Below are 11778 nucleotides of genomic sequence, written 5' to 3'. Positions count from 1 at the left end.
AGATTTGCAAGGATTAGTTCCACAGGTTCCTTTTATTATGGAAAGAACCCTTCCTGAATGAAAGGGGGAGGAAAAGGTGAGTTGAGGAGAAAGGATAGAAGAGAGGCAGTGAGGGAATTTAATAGGGATGTTTTTTTTCCTTCACCACATTTGCCCAGTTGTGAGGTACGTGAACGATTTTTGACATATTGACTCTCACATGTTCTGAGGTTATGCACACAGGTCTGTTTTTCTTTTCGCCTCCGGCTGCCGTAACAGTTGGTAAACAGTATGCAACCCCTGCTCTGCCCTCCTTGAAAAAAAAGACCCGTGTGTTTCTGCACAAGCACGTGTACTCTGATAGGTCTCACTAAACCCAATCCTGGAGCCCACTCGGAAATAAGCGATGGTTATGATGATGGGGCCTTTTTGGCAAATTTTACAGCGCACACTGCTCAGTGCACATGAAATGAAGGGTGGCGACCCATTCAGATCACTCATGTTGTAGGCGCGTGTCTGAAGGACTGTGGTGCTGCAATCTGATATGCTTGAGTTGTAAAGTTAAAGCCTTCATTATCTCGGCACGAGGCATAAGGTGTCACCTTCACTGGACCTGACACATGCATGCTACCCTAACCGTGGGAGTCCCCCGACACACACACACACACGCTCGCACGCACAAACACACACGTGTACGTATTCAAACCATGGGAGACAATGTTGAGAGATGAAGGCTATGAGGAAGAGATAGACAGAAAGACTCAGAATTAATGGTTGATGGAAAAGCCAAGGTCAGTCTGGCTCGGGTTTGCTGTAGTGGTCAAGGTGGCGGGTCCTGTTGGAGGCATAAGGACACACACGCAAACACATGTAGAGACGGCCAATGGCAAATGACTCAGGTCTGTTGTTCAGCAGGGAGGAGAGAGCGATGGCGGAAATGAAGGGGGAGACTGATGGGACTGTGTGTGTTTCAATCAGACTCGACGTGATGTCATCTGCTGCACTCAAACTATTTCCTCTAACTTTTTCCTCTCTGTTGCCTTCCATCTTTATTGAGTGAGAGGATAGTGAAAGTAGATACTAAATTCAGTGGAGTGAAGGTGTTATATTTTGAAAAATAATCCGGATCTCTGAACATAGTCTTTAAAAATAAAAATCAGAAAACACTGTGTGGGCCTTTTACAAACTGTAGTAAAAATGTCTTTGACAGTGGAATGTGTGCGCGTGTGTGTGCGTGTGTGTACGTTCCCGTGTATGTGTGTGTCTTCAGTTAAGCTGAGCAATAGCCCTTAAGGTGAAGTAGCCTGTTAAACCTTGTTTTCAGCTCGATACATGAGAAAAGAAAGTGCGAGCTGTTGAATAAAAGCTCTTCTCTGCACCAACAGCAGTCATCTGTCTTTTCTGGCAGAACGGCTCTTTAATTGTCCGCATTTGGATGCTTTAACACTTGTGCTGTTAACAGCCATTAACCACGAGTGTCCTCACACAACTGTGAAGGAGAGACAAAGACTACAAGCACACAGACCAGTGATGGTTGTGTGAGATACACACACACACACACACACACACACACACACACACACACACACACACACACACACACACACACACACACACACACACACACACACACACACACAAACAGGAATAAGTATTATCAAACACAGTACATTTCTTTTTCAGGCCGTCTGAAAGACAGAATGACAAAAGTTTTCTTGCAACAATGTTGAGTTCAGTCTGTAAATAGGTCTTGTGTTTTGTATTGTGTTACTGAACAGTCCATCATTTGTTAAAAGGTTGATGCAAATAGTTAATGTTTTATTTGACCAGGTTTTCAATGGAATTTTGTTTGTGGCATTAAAACAAACTTTTTAGAATTCAATAGCCAAACTGCAGCAGAGAAAACTGAATCAGATCATATTGTCCTCACAACCCTGATAATCCACTCTTCTTCATTTTAAAGGTTTTTTTTGAGGAAAAACTGAAGACAGAAATCAGAAAGACAGAAATCTGAAAATGTAGGAGAATAAAACACGTTAATAAAATGTTTATTTTTTATTTTTGGTGAACTTATCCTTTAGGTGCGTAAATAGTAATGTGAATATGTACTAATATGTAGAATAAATCTAGTATTTATTTTTTTATTATCAACAAATTCCACAAAAAACAGCAATGAATTTATTTTTGACAAATATTGTCAGAAGGAAAACAGATACAGGACTTTATAGGCTTTCATGCCAAATAACTTCCCAGTCGTGCAAACTGTTATACACACATGAAACAGGGATGCGGTCGCACTGGGTGACATATTCCTCCACTACAATGAACACAGTCAGTGTAGTTTCTTCCTCTCAGAACTGCATCCCTGAGCATGCTCAGTGACGTCTGCCCGACACACAGCGACTCTCAACGTACAAATTGCAGCCACAGAGTAATTCAGAATAAACTACACTGGCCGTGTTCATTGTAATAGAGAAATAAAGTGATTTTAACTATTTTTGGATGACAATGGCGTTCTGTGGCACAGAGTCTGCACAGACAATACTACATCGTAGGATAACTTCTTTGTTGGTTTGGGGTCTTTTCAGGAGATTTGTTGTTAAACATAAAAAGATAGAATCCTGCCAGCTTCATCCTTTAAGATGCTTTCATTTATATTCATCAGCCGCTTTCTCAACTACTTTCCCCGTATCTGTTAAGTTTAACAGGCACCTCTTCTGCAACTTCTAGAAATTGCAATGCAAGAAAAACACCCTTTGATTTGCTTCTTTGTGCTCCTCTTACCCACAATTCCAGGTGCTATACAAAGTGACAAAGAGACTATTTTATTCCTGCACCCATCACTCCTTCTTCCCCATTGAACTTACATACATGCACATACTTACAGGCACATAGAAACCTTCACCAACACAAAATCATTTTTTTGAACACACACACTCCCAGGCCAGTACCCTGGGCCTGGATCCAGTCAGAACAATAGTGGAGCTGCTCCCCCTGCTGCTAGTAGATGGAAACTGCCTCTGGGCCCTTCATCATTCTCTGGACCCTGTGTGTGTGTGTGTGTGTGTGTGTGTGTGTGTGTGTGTGTGTGTGTGTGTGTGTGTGTGTGTGTGTGTGTGTGTGTCTTGGTCATGTATGGGGAGAGTTTGCGTGCTTGTTTGCGTGTGTATGCATTTGCCAGCCAGCGTGCACATGTTACCCAGCTCTCCATCCCATCACATTACACAGTGGGTCTATTTTGCTGCATCCTGCCACAAATATGTATGTGACCTCACCTTCCATTCTCTCACCCCTGTGCCGTTTGGTAACAACAGCTCCAGCATCTGCTAGCGATTGTTTGTGGTGGCTGACTTTAACTCAGGCTCCCTTCCTTCTTGTCTGCCCGTCCCGCTATAAAAGTCTAATGATCTTGGGTGATTTCTTTGTCTTTTGCATTAGCGTGTGTATTCCTTGTGTGTTTGTATGCATACACACTACTCAGGATGGTTTCCACCATCCACATAAGGGGCAGTTTTGCTTAATTGGATGAGAATGAAAACAGATTTTGAAGGCAAAACAGACATTTTCACCACATAAAAATTAACCTTGGTAACACTTAGGGCATGGAAAATCCAGCACAAGAGAGGATGTTTTCATTAAATGGCATCTCTATTTTATTTTCCTGTATTTTCTTTTCCTTTGCCTGTAGTAGTATACATCCAGAGCTGATTGTCATTTACATTTTATCAGCCATATGGTCACCTGTCATGTTCACATGACCAAGTGATCAAAGGCTGGTCTTTGGTTTAATTGTTCCCCACTGTTAGGCATCAGCCAGGAAGGACTCTCTCCATCTCTACTTCAGCAGGTGGCGTGTGTGTGTGTGTGTGTGTGTGTGTGTGTGTGTGTGTGTGTGTGTGTGTGTGTGTGTGTGCAAGCATGCTCGTGGTACATTGTACAGTGCAGCCTGTAAATATTAGGACAGTTTTGGCTCCATACTCCAGCACATTGGATCTGATATGAGACGATACTATGAGGTTAAAGAGTTGACTTTGTGCTTTATTTTGAGCTGTTTTAAGAGGAGCAATAAGTCTGTTCACCTACTATGGATGTGAACGCAATGAAAGATGAAAGTCAGCACTTAAACCGCCATAGATATTTGATTGCAAATGATTATGAATCACTGCCTAATACTATCTGACGGCACTGTATGTGCACACGATGCAGTGGTTTGAAAAAAGAAAGGTTTTCCTGCCTGCCTTACACATCCCAACACGTGTCTACAAATACAATAAAAAAAACCTTTAAATTATTATAATCAGGTTGGTTTTTGCATGCCTTTGTTCGGGGATTAAACCCCACTGTGTTGTAATTCTGAGCTGAGTCTGCTGCGGTTGCTTTGCCTGGTATGGAGTAGGCCAGTGCCTGAAGTCAGTGCTCCATGACAGTGCTGGGTGAGTGTGGGTCAGGGCGAGGGTGTGGGGGGCATTGGATGGGATATATGTGTGGCGGGGGCTACATCGAGGCTGACTGGAAAGGGTGATGAGGAGGGGGCTCGGGGAAAGGGCTTTAGTTGGAAAGGGGCTTTGACCGTGCAGAGAGAGATTCACATTGATTGGGTTTTAATTTGGTGGAGGGCCCCCTTCAACCCCTGCACCAAGCTGTACCCATCCCCCTCCATTCAAATCCCGCACGACCCACCCACCCACGACCCACCCTCCCCCCTTCCTGTCCCAATGAGAGTGAGGAGTTGAGGAGTCGGGGTGGTCTGGGCGGCTGGTCAGAGCCAGCTGATAGGAGCAAACTAAACTCAGCAGGCCTGTTGTTTGTGTTTACCCTGCGTGAGTATGTGTGTGTGTGTGTGTGTGTGTGTGTGTGTGTGTGTGTGTGTGTGTGTGTTTCCCTCAGCTGACCAGAACAACCCTTCTATTGCTTCACATGTTCCAGCACCTTTAAAGGTTTTTATAAAAACACAATCAATCACGGTCTACTTTCACAGGTGGTCTAAGCACATCCCTCTTTGTGCCCCCGCTCCTCTTTCTCTCCTTAAAATGTTGCATTACATGTATCATTATTTGTTTCTATTATTTCACATCATTATATTACTTTGACCTGCTCCCCTTATCTCCTTTTAGTGGAGTTGGTGGCTGTGAAAACCTGGTGTTGAAAGAGCTCTAAACTATTTAAGGGCATTTAAAGATGTAGTCTCGCCTCCTGTGTTTGTTTTAGCAATCTAATCTCAACCCTAATCTCTGACAAGTTTTCTTTTTCTTTCCTTAATTTGCAGGCTCAAAGAGGACAGAGGTAGAGGTCTAGTCTTAATTAGGTTAGTTATCTGTGAGCCAAAAGGATAAAGTTCTCTCACCAGGACTGTTTCAAATTAACCTAATTGGATTTTTAGCAGAAACTCAGCAAATAGTCAGGGTTAAATAAAGAGTGAGACATAAAGGAGGGAGTTCGCGTGAACTGTGCTGCGTGAACCAAGAATAAAAGCCTTTTGGAGGGTCATGTTCAAGGTTCTCCTTTCTACTTTCTCTCAACAAACAGCAGAGAAATGCTGCAGGCTTGCTTCAAGGAGAGCTGGCCCGACCAGGGGCACGGGAAGCCTGTGTTGGGGCCCCCAGCTCAGGCTGAGCTAACAACAGGGGAGAGAGAGGGAGAGAGGGCTGAGGCCATGTCCACAATAAAGCACATACAATCTGAAAAACCATTTTTACAGCATCTACACACATATCTGAAAAACAAAACAAAACCAGCAACCGTACAAACAAATGTCCAAATTTCTTCTCCCTCCTCGTTCGGTTGGCAAACAACAGACTTGTGCATCTCTTCTCTGCTCGGTCTCAGAAGGTTTAACCTCCAGTCTTTTGCCAAACACAAAATGTAGTTGTTGTTTTTTACTTCTTTTTTTATTTTTATGATACAAGACCAGTAAAAACCTGTTAACAAAGGCGAAAAGCTGCTAAACACATTTAGGTTGGCTGCACTCAGATCAAATCACCATTTTAGGCTTAGTGTTCTTTAGACGTGGTCTAATGCTGCATGCACAACATGCTCTGCTATTGTGACCAAAGGCACTGATGGACAGTTACTGACACTAGTCTGTTACTGTCTGTTCTGAGTTAGGGACTTCCGGTCTCTGTAAGTCCGAAAATGTGTGTACACAGCGTAAAGCAGGTCAATCTCAGAATGCTGTGTGTATGAGAAAAATACTTATTTTTTCACCTTTGTAGCTTTTTTAATTTCATTTATAGAAATTGCATATCCATACTGTCACACAAGTCAGATAAGAGGAAAAAAAAAAGCTTCTTCTTTAAGAAAATGAAATCTACATTCTGCAAAAATGTGTTAAATTCTGTGTTCCACACTTGCTTCTTTAATTGGAAAAAGGTGTTAAGCAAAAACAACATGGGAATGTTCTGTATCAAAAGTCACAGGAATTATTAAAACCCTATTATTATTATTTTTTTTTCTGATATTTGAATTTGATCAAATTAGCACTTCTTAAAGAAGCTTGGGCTGCTTTAAGAATCCCAAGTTCCTCACCATGCTGAAGTGTGAAAATATTCCAAGGGGGCTGTTTGATTATAAGCAGAGCTAGAGGATAAAACTATTCCCTTGTTCGAGTCTCTCAGGGTGAAATAATTAGATGGAAGAGCAGTGAGACATGTGCAGTCATCTAAAAACCTGGTTAACAATAATTACAGGTGAAATACATATCATGCTCACCACATCTACGAGATGAGATGCAATTTGAAAGCAAGAAGGTAATGACGATAACAGAGTCCATACATATAAACATCATTTAAATTTTTTTAATAGCATTTGGATTGGAATAAAAAATGAAGAGTGAAAATAGAAATGGTGTTCCTGACTGTCTGTGTCCTTTGAGTGCACTAGTAATGTATATATGAGTTAATCAAGCATATTGATCGCTGCAGCAGCGATGCAGAGTGTGGATTTTTAATTAGCGCATGCTTGAGTGTGTTAAAACTCCTGTGCTCTGTCTGAGTGGAACCAAGTGGAACTGAGCACGTCAGCAGAGAACACAGCTCAATGTCCCCACAACGTGGCTCGCACCAGCACCATGGCCGCCTCCGCTCCTACTCCAAACCATGGATTAACTCCCCGTGTTCCACTCTCTGCCTCGAAAGTAGGCCGCCATTTTAGGCCTGCCTGGCCCCTCCTGCCCTTCATTTTGAATGGGTTAGGCCCACAGTCACCCCTCTGTGTGTCCGAGCGGGTGTCCTCCCCTGAAGGTCTCTCTAAGGGGAGCTCTTCGGACCCCCACAGATTCTCATTCTCAGAGCACATCACATCTCTTCATAAATATTTGACATTTCTGTGATCAAAGCCCACCTCTGTGAGTCCCTGTTTGGCTAATTGCTTTGGCTGGTATACAGTGGGTTCTATACTTAGGGTGTACTCTACAGTAAGCTAGCTCAGCAGGAAATGGTATCACAATAAAAATGTCATGCGACTTTGTTTTACATTTCATAAGCGGTTATTAGCACGTTCGACTACGTCTTTAGCTGAATCGAATTGAGTTTACGAACTTAAGTTATGATATTAAAGCCTTTTCAGCCACATGTGGAAAAGTATCTTGTGTCTACCTTCTAATCGTGTATTTGGATAACGCAGCGTTTGTGTTTCTGGTCCATATGCTGTCCACCTGTCTCAATAGTCAGTTTGTCCAGCTGCAGATAGCAGAAGATTTCTGTCGTACCACTGCTTGTTTTCCCTCTCTGAGGCCCACCCTGGTCTGCATGGGACGGCCTGGAGCTAACTAGGACGCTCTGTCACACAAAAAGCATCCTTGCTCTTCAGGAAAACGATGCCTATGCATCTTCGTGAACACGCTAATGAAGAATTGGAGATGCACGACGAGGGTTACGGTAATCACAGTGGGGATGAAGAAGTTGAGTAGGATGCACTCCAAAGTTTCAAACCCTTTCTACTTGATGATTCTTTATCCCTTTATCTCAGATTTTGCCTGGTCCTCCCTGTTCTCTCTCTGTGTGTCAGACAGACAGTCGTCCAGGAATGCCCTCTCTCACTGCTCCCATTGATTCCTGCAGAGCGATGAAACAGCCAGACCACCTCGCCAGGGCTTTGCTGCTTTTCGTGTTCCCTAAGTGGCTTGGCTTTGTTATAGACTCTCCAGCACTGTTTGTTTAGAATCACTCATCAATCCGGACGGGCTTTGTAGAGAAAACATTCCCACCTTTTATCAATTGCTCTGGCTTCCCTTTTTAGTTTTGCAGATTTGCTGTGAAAGTCCAAGTTCTTGCCAATGTTTGTCCTGATCCCTTTTGGGCTCCGCAACTCCATCTTCCTACAGCTTCTTCCACCAGTGGACCTCTGTGGTCCAAAGACAGTCATTTCTTTCCTGATTAGGCCTTGTGTCAGTTTAACCATCCTTATCGGTGCATATTTTCATTATGCAGATGAGGGAGGGCCAGCAGAGCCTCGCACGCTGCGTAGGAGAGGATGCATGCTGCTGTTGTGTACCACTGTGTTTGGCACCCTTGTAGCTCTTCACACACGCCACCCTCCCAGACACACACTTCCTCACTGCAGTCTGTCACGTTTCTTTCTATGGAGGACACATGCATGATGAGATCACACACCAGGCCCTGGGGCCGGTGTTTATTATGTATGAGTGGATTTATCCTCTAGGTGCCTGGTGTCCAGGTTGTGGAAAGCAGAGAACCAGGGAGAGGCCCAGCGTTTGTCAACGGTTGACCGAGGGGTGGCAGAGGTAGGCGGGGCTGGGAGCTCCACTGCGCGGCAGAGGCCTGGTTCAGGCCTGGTTCATGTGCTCTGTGGGCTCCCAGGCTGGTGTGCTAGCTCTCAATCTGGCTCTGCTTCAGACAAGCCTCCTGTGGAGGTCAGCTGTGCCGACAGCGAAACAGAGCAGAGAGGGAATAAACGTGTTGAACAGCACACCTGTCCCCCCAACTGGTTCGGGAGTATGTCCCCTACAGCACCTTTGGATAATGTGATAACCAGCATTTGACTATTAGCTCTTCTTTCTGTCTTTGGCTTGTTTTATGACCTCGTTTTGGTTGTAATTTTCAATTCAGCTCATTTTCAGTGAGCAGAGGAGAGTCAAGATTTTAGAGATGGAGGATATTGCAGCAGTCTAATACAATGCCTCTCTCCATAGAGCAGACAGCTGAAGCCCTGGTTCGAGCTGGTCTTTGCTCCCCTGCTGGGTGTATTGATAAGCAGCACCGAACCCTGCGGTCAGTGTTTAATTGCATTATTTGGAGTCCTCTAGTCACCCTCCTCTTTCCTCCTTGATGGAAGGGGAGAACAAGTGTTTACTGATATAGAGAAGAAAGGATCAAAAAGATATGCAGAGGGAGGGAGAGCAGGCGAACACTCGGGAGCTCTAAGTATGATATTGATGGATAAGTGAAAGCTTCAAACCCATTGCGCTGGCTAATCCTGTAGCTATCGCAGTCATGTTATTACAACGGAGGGAAGGCGGATGGTCGAAGCATAACGGGGGCCTCAGCTTCATTCAGGTTCGACTTCTCCGACCTCCCAGAAAATCTGTGGAAATCTATGACATCATTGTTCGAGACGGCTTTTATCTTGTTGTGGCTTATCGTGCCCACTGTTCCAGACACACACACATGCACACACACACATACACACGCCTACAGAGGAGACTTCCAGCAGGGTGGATTAAAACAGCCTGCACACTTTGACAGGCCTCGGTGGGCCCCAGCGTCTGTTCCGAGCTCTGATTGTGGACCTTGTTGCTTCTGGTGGGTGACACACATAAAAGCAGAGCAGCACCAACATATCAGAGTTAGAACATTAACAGAAAATATCAACAGCTGTTGAATAAGAACACTAAAATCACTTCTTTACAGATCAAGCCATTTTTAATATTTCATTTACATCCATTACAGAGTTGTGCAATGGGACTAAAACCCTCTCCACCCCCTGAGAATCTTGTCTGTGTCCCTTTGATAAACAGTGGGTGATGGGGCGAGACTGTTCCCAACACAATAAGCGAGGTTTGAACAAGTTGCCATGCTTGAGCAGTGTTGTAAACCCTCTTTTCCCTTCACCTCTGTACCCTTCCTCTCATACTGATGATGTGTTTTTGTGGTGGCATCTGAAAGTCGCTTTGTCCACTCATCATGCCCTCCCACGCCCCCGGACCCTCTATCTATACACACAGACACAAATGTGCATGCACTTGCCCCCTTACACACACACACAGGGGTCAGAGGGAAGAGCATTCATTCATGTCAGCCAGCTGCACTTTCTTTCACCTGGTGCCCAATCATGAATGGTCCATGGATCCGAGCATGGAACCTAAGCAAGGACCTACTAAGTATGACACACACTCACACACACACACACACACACACACACATGCACACACACACACACACACACACACACACACACACACACACACACACACACACACACACACACACACACACGCACACACACATAGAAATACACTTCTCAAAAATGCCTTTGGTATTTGCAGCAGTCGACTACCACACCTGCTTAAATTGTCAGATTTTGCGTTTGTGCGACGGCGTGGAAGAGTTCCTCATTATGGCGGCCATTGTGCGTGTGCTTCTTTTCGGAGGAGCTGGGGTGGAAAGCCTACTCACTGTGGCATAGAATAGAGTGGCCATCATGTTCATTGTACAGTCTCTTGCAACTCTGAAGGCGTAGTGTGCTCGCACATGCACACATTATCACTCAGAGGCTGCAGATGACATGAAGCATATCCCCACTTCCTGGCACCCGACATTTTCAAGGATATCAAGGCTAATTACATCATCAGCAACTCAAGCCGCACATGTTTGCATGCGTGTGTGTGTGTGTGTGTGTGTGTGTGTGTGTGTGTGTGTGTATGTATACATGCTCAGTATGACACACGCAGATCTGTGTGTGTGTCTGTCAAGTTTTAATGAGGCTCCTCAGACAGGGCTCATTGAACCTTTGGTCCACCACTGAACGCCTCACAGTTCTGATGCAGGCCAGTGTGTGCCACCCCCAAAAGCCACACAGGGACAAACACCGCTCATCAGATGGCAAAAACAGATGCACTGCTTTCAGATAGATCAGAGACCGAAGACACAAAGTGATGAGCATTGATCCCAAACGCTCTTGAAAGTATGTGCAGTTTTGTTTGTGCACGTCTTACTGCTGTCGATCTCAAAGAGTGTGTGATTATTACGTGTGTTTCTATGCATGTAACTGTGTGTGTGTGTGTGTGTGTGTGTGTGTGTGTGTGAGAGAGCGAGCAAGAGCTGTGGGGTCAGCGAGGAGTTCAGTGTGTCAGAGGTCTCGGAGCCCCGGCTCTTTGATTCCACTCCCTTGCGGCTCTGAGAATTTCCTCTCCAGTTTCCCAGTGCTGAGCCCACGCTGGGCAAGGAGAGCCACGCCAGGAAAATTTATGTTGATGTCAGCAATGAAAACACCACCACCCCTCTACCACGTCTCACAATATTTGTCAAACAGCAGTCTGTCCATTCTTTCTCTCTCTCCCTTCGTTCTCTTCTTTCTCCCTGAATATTTCCATTCTTACTGATGTATGTTTCTGAAATCTTAAATCCATGTTGGCGAAGGGGTTGTTGTCTCTGCGGGGACTTTGGTAACACAGCTCTCTATTGGTCTCCTCGGGGGCCGGGCCAGTTTGGGGGTGTCTTCTAAGGTGTAATACACACACATTTCCTTCCCTAAAGCCCTGTATGTGGAAACAGATTCACAAAAGAATTACAATTACCGTTCGTCCATAGCTTTATGTTCTTAGGATAAAAGTTGCCTGGTAAT

The sequence above is a fragment of the Cottoperca gobio genome, chromosome 21 (genome assembly GCF_900634415.1).
Source record: "Cottoperca gobio chromosome 21, fCotGob3.1, whole genome shotgun sequence".
Classification (NCBI taxonomy): domain Eukaryota; kingdom Metazoa; phylum Chordata; class Actinopteri; order Perciformes; family Bovichtidae; genus Cottoperca; species Cottoperca gobio.
The sequence above is the reverse complement of the archived record's forward strand: the minus strand, read 5'-3'. Positions refer to the sequence as shown.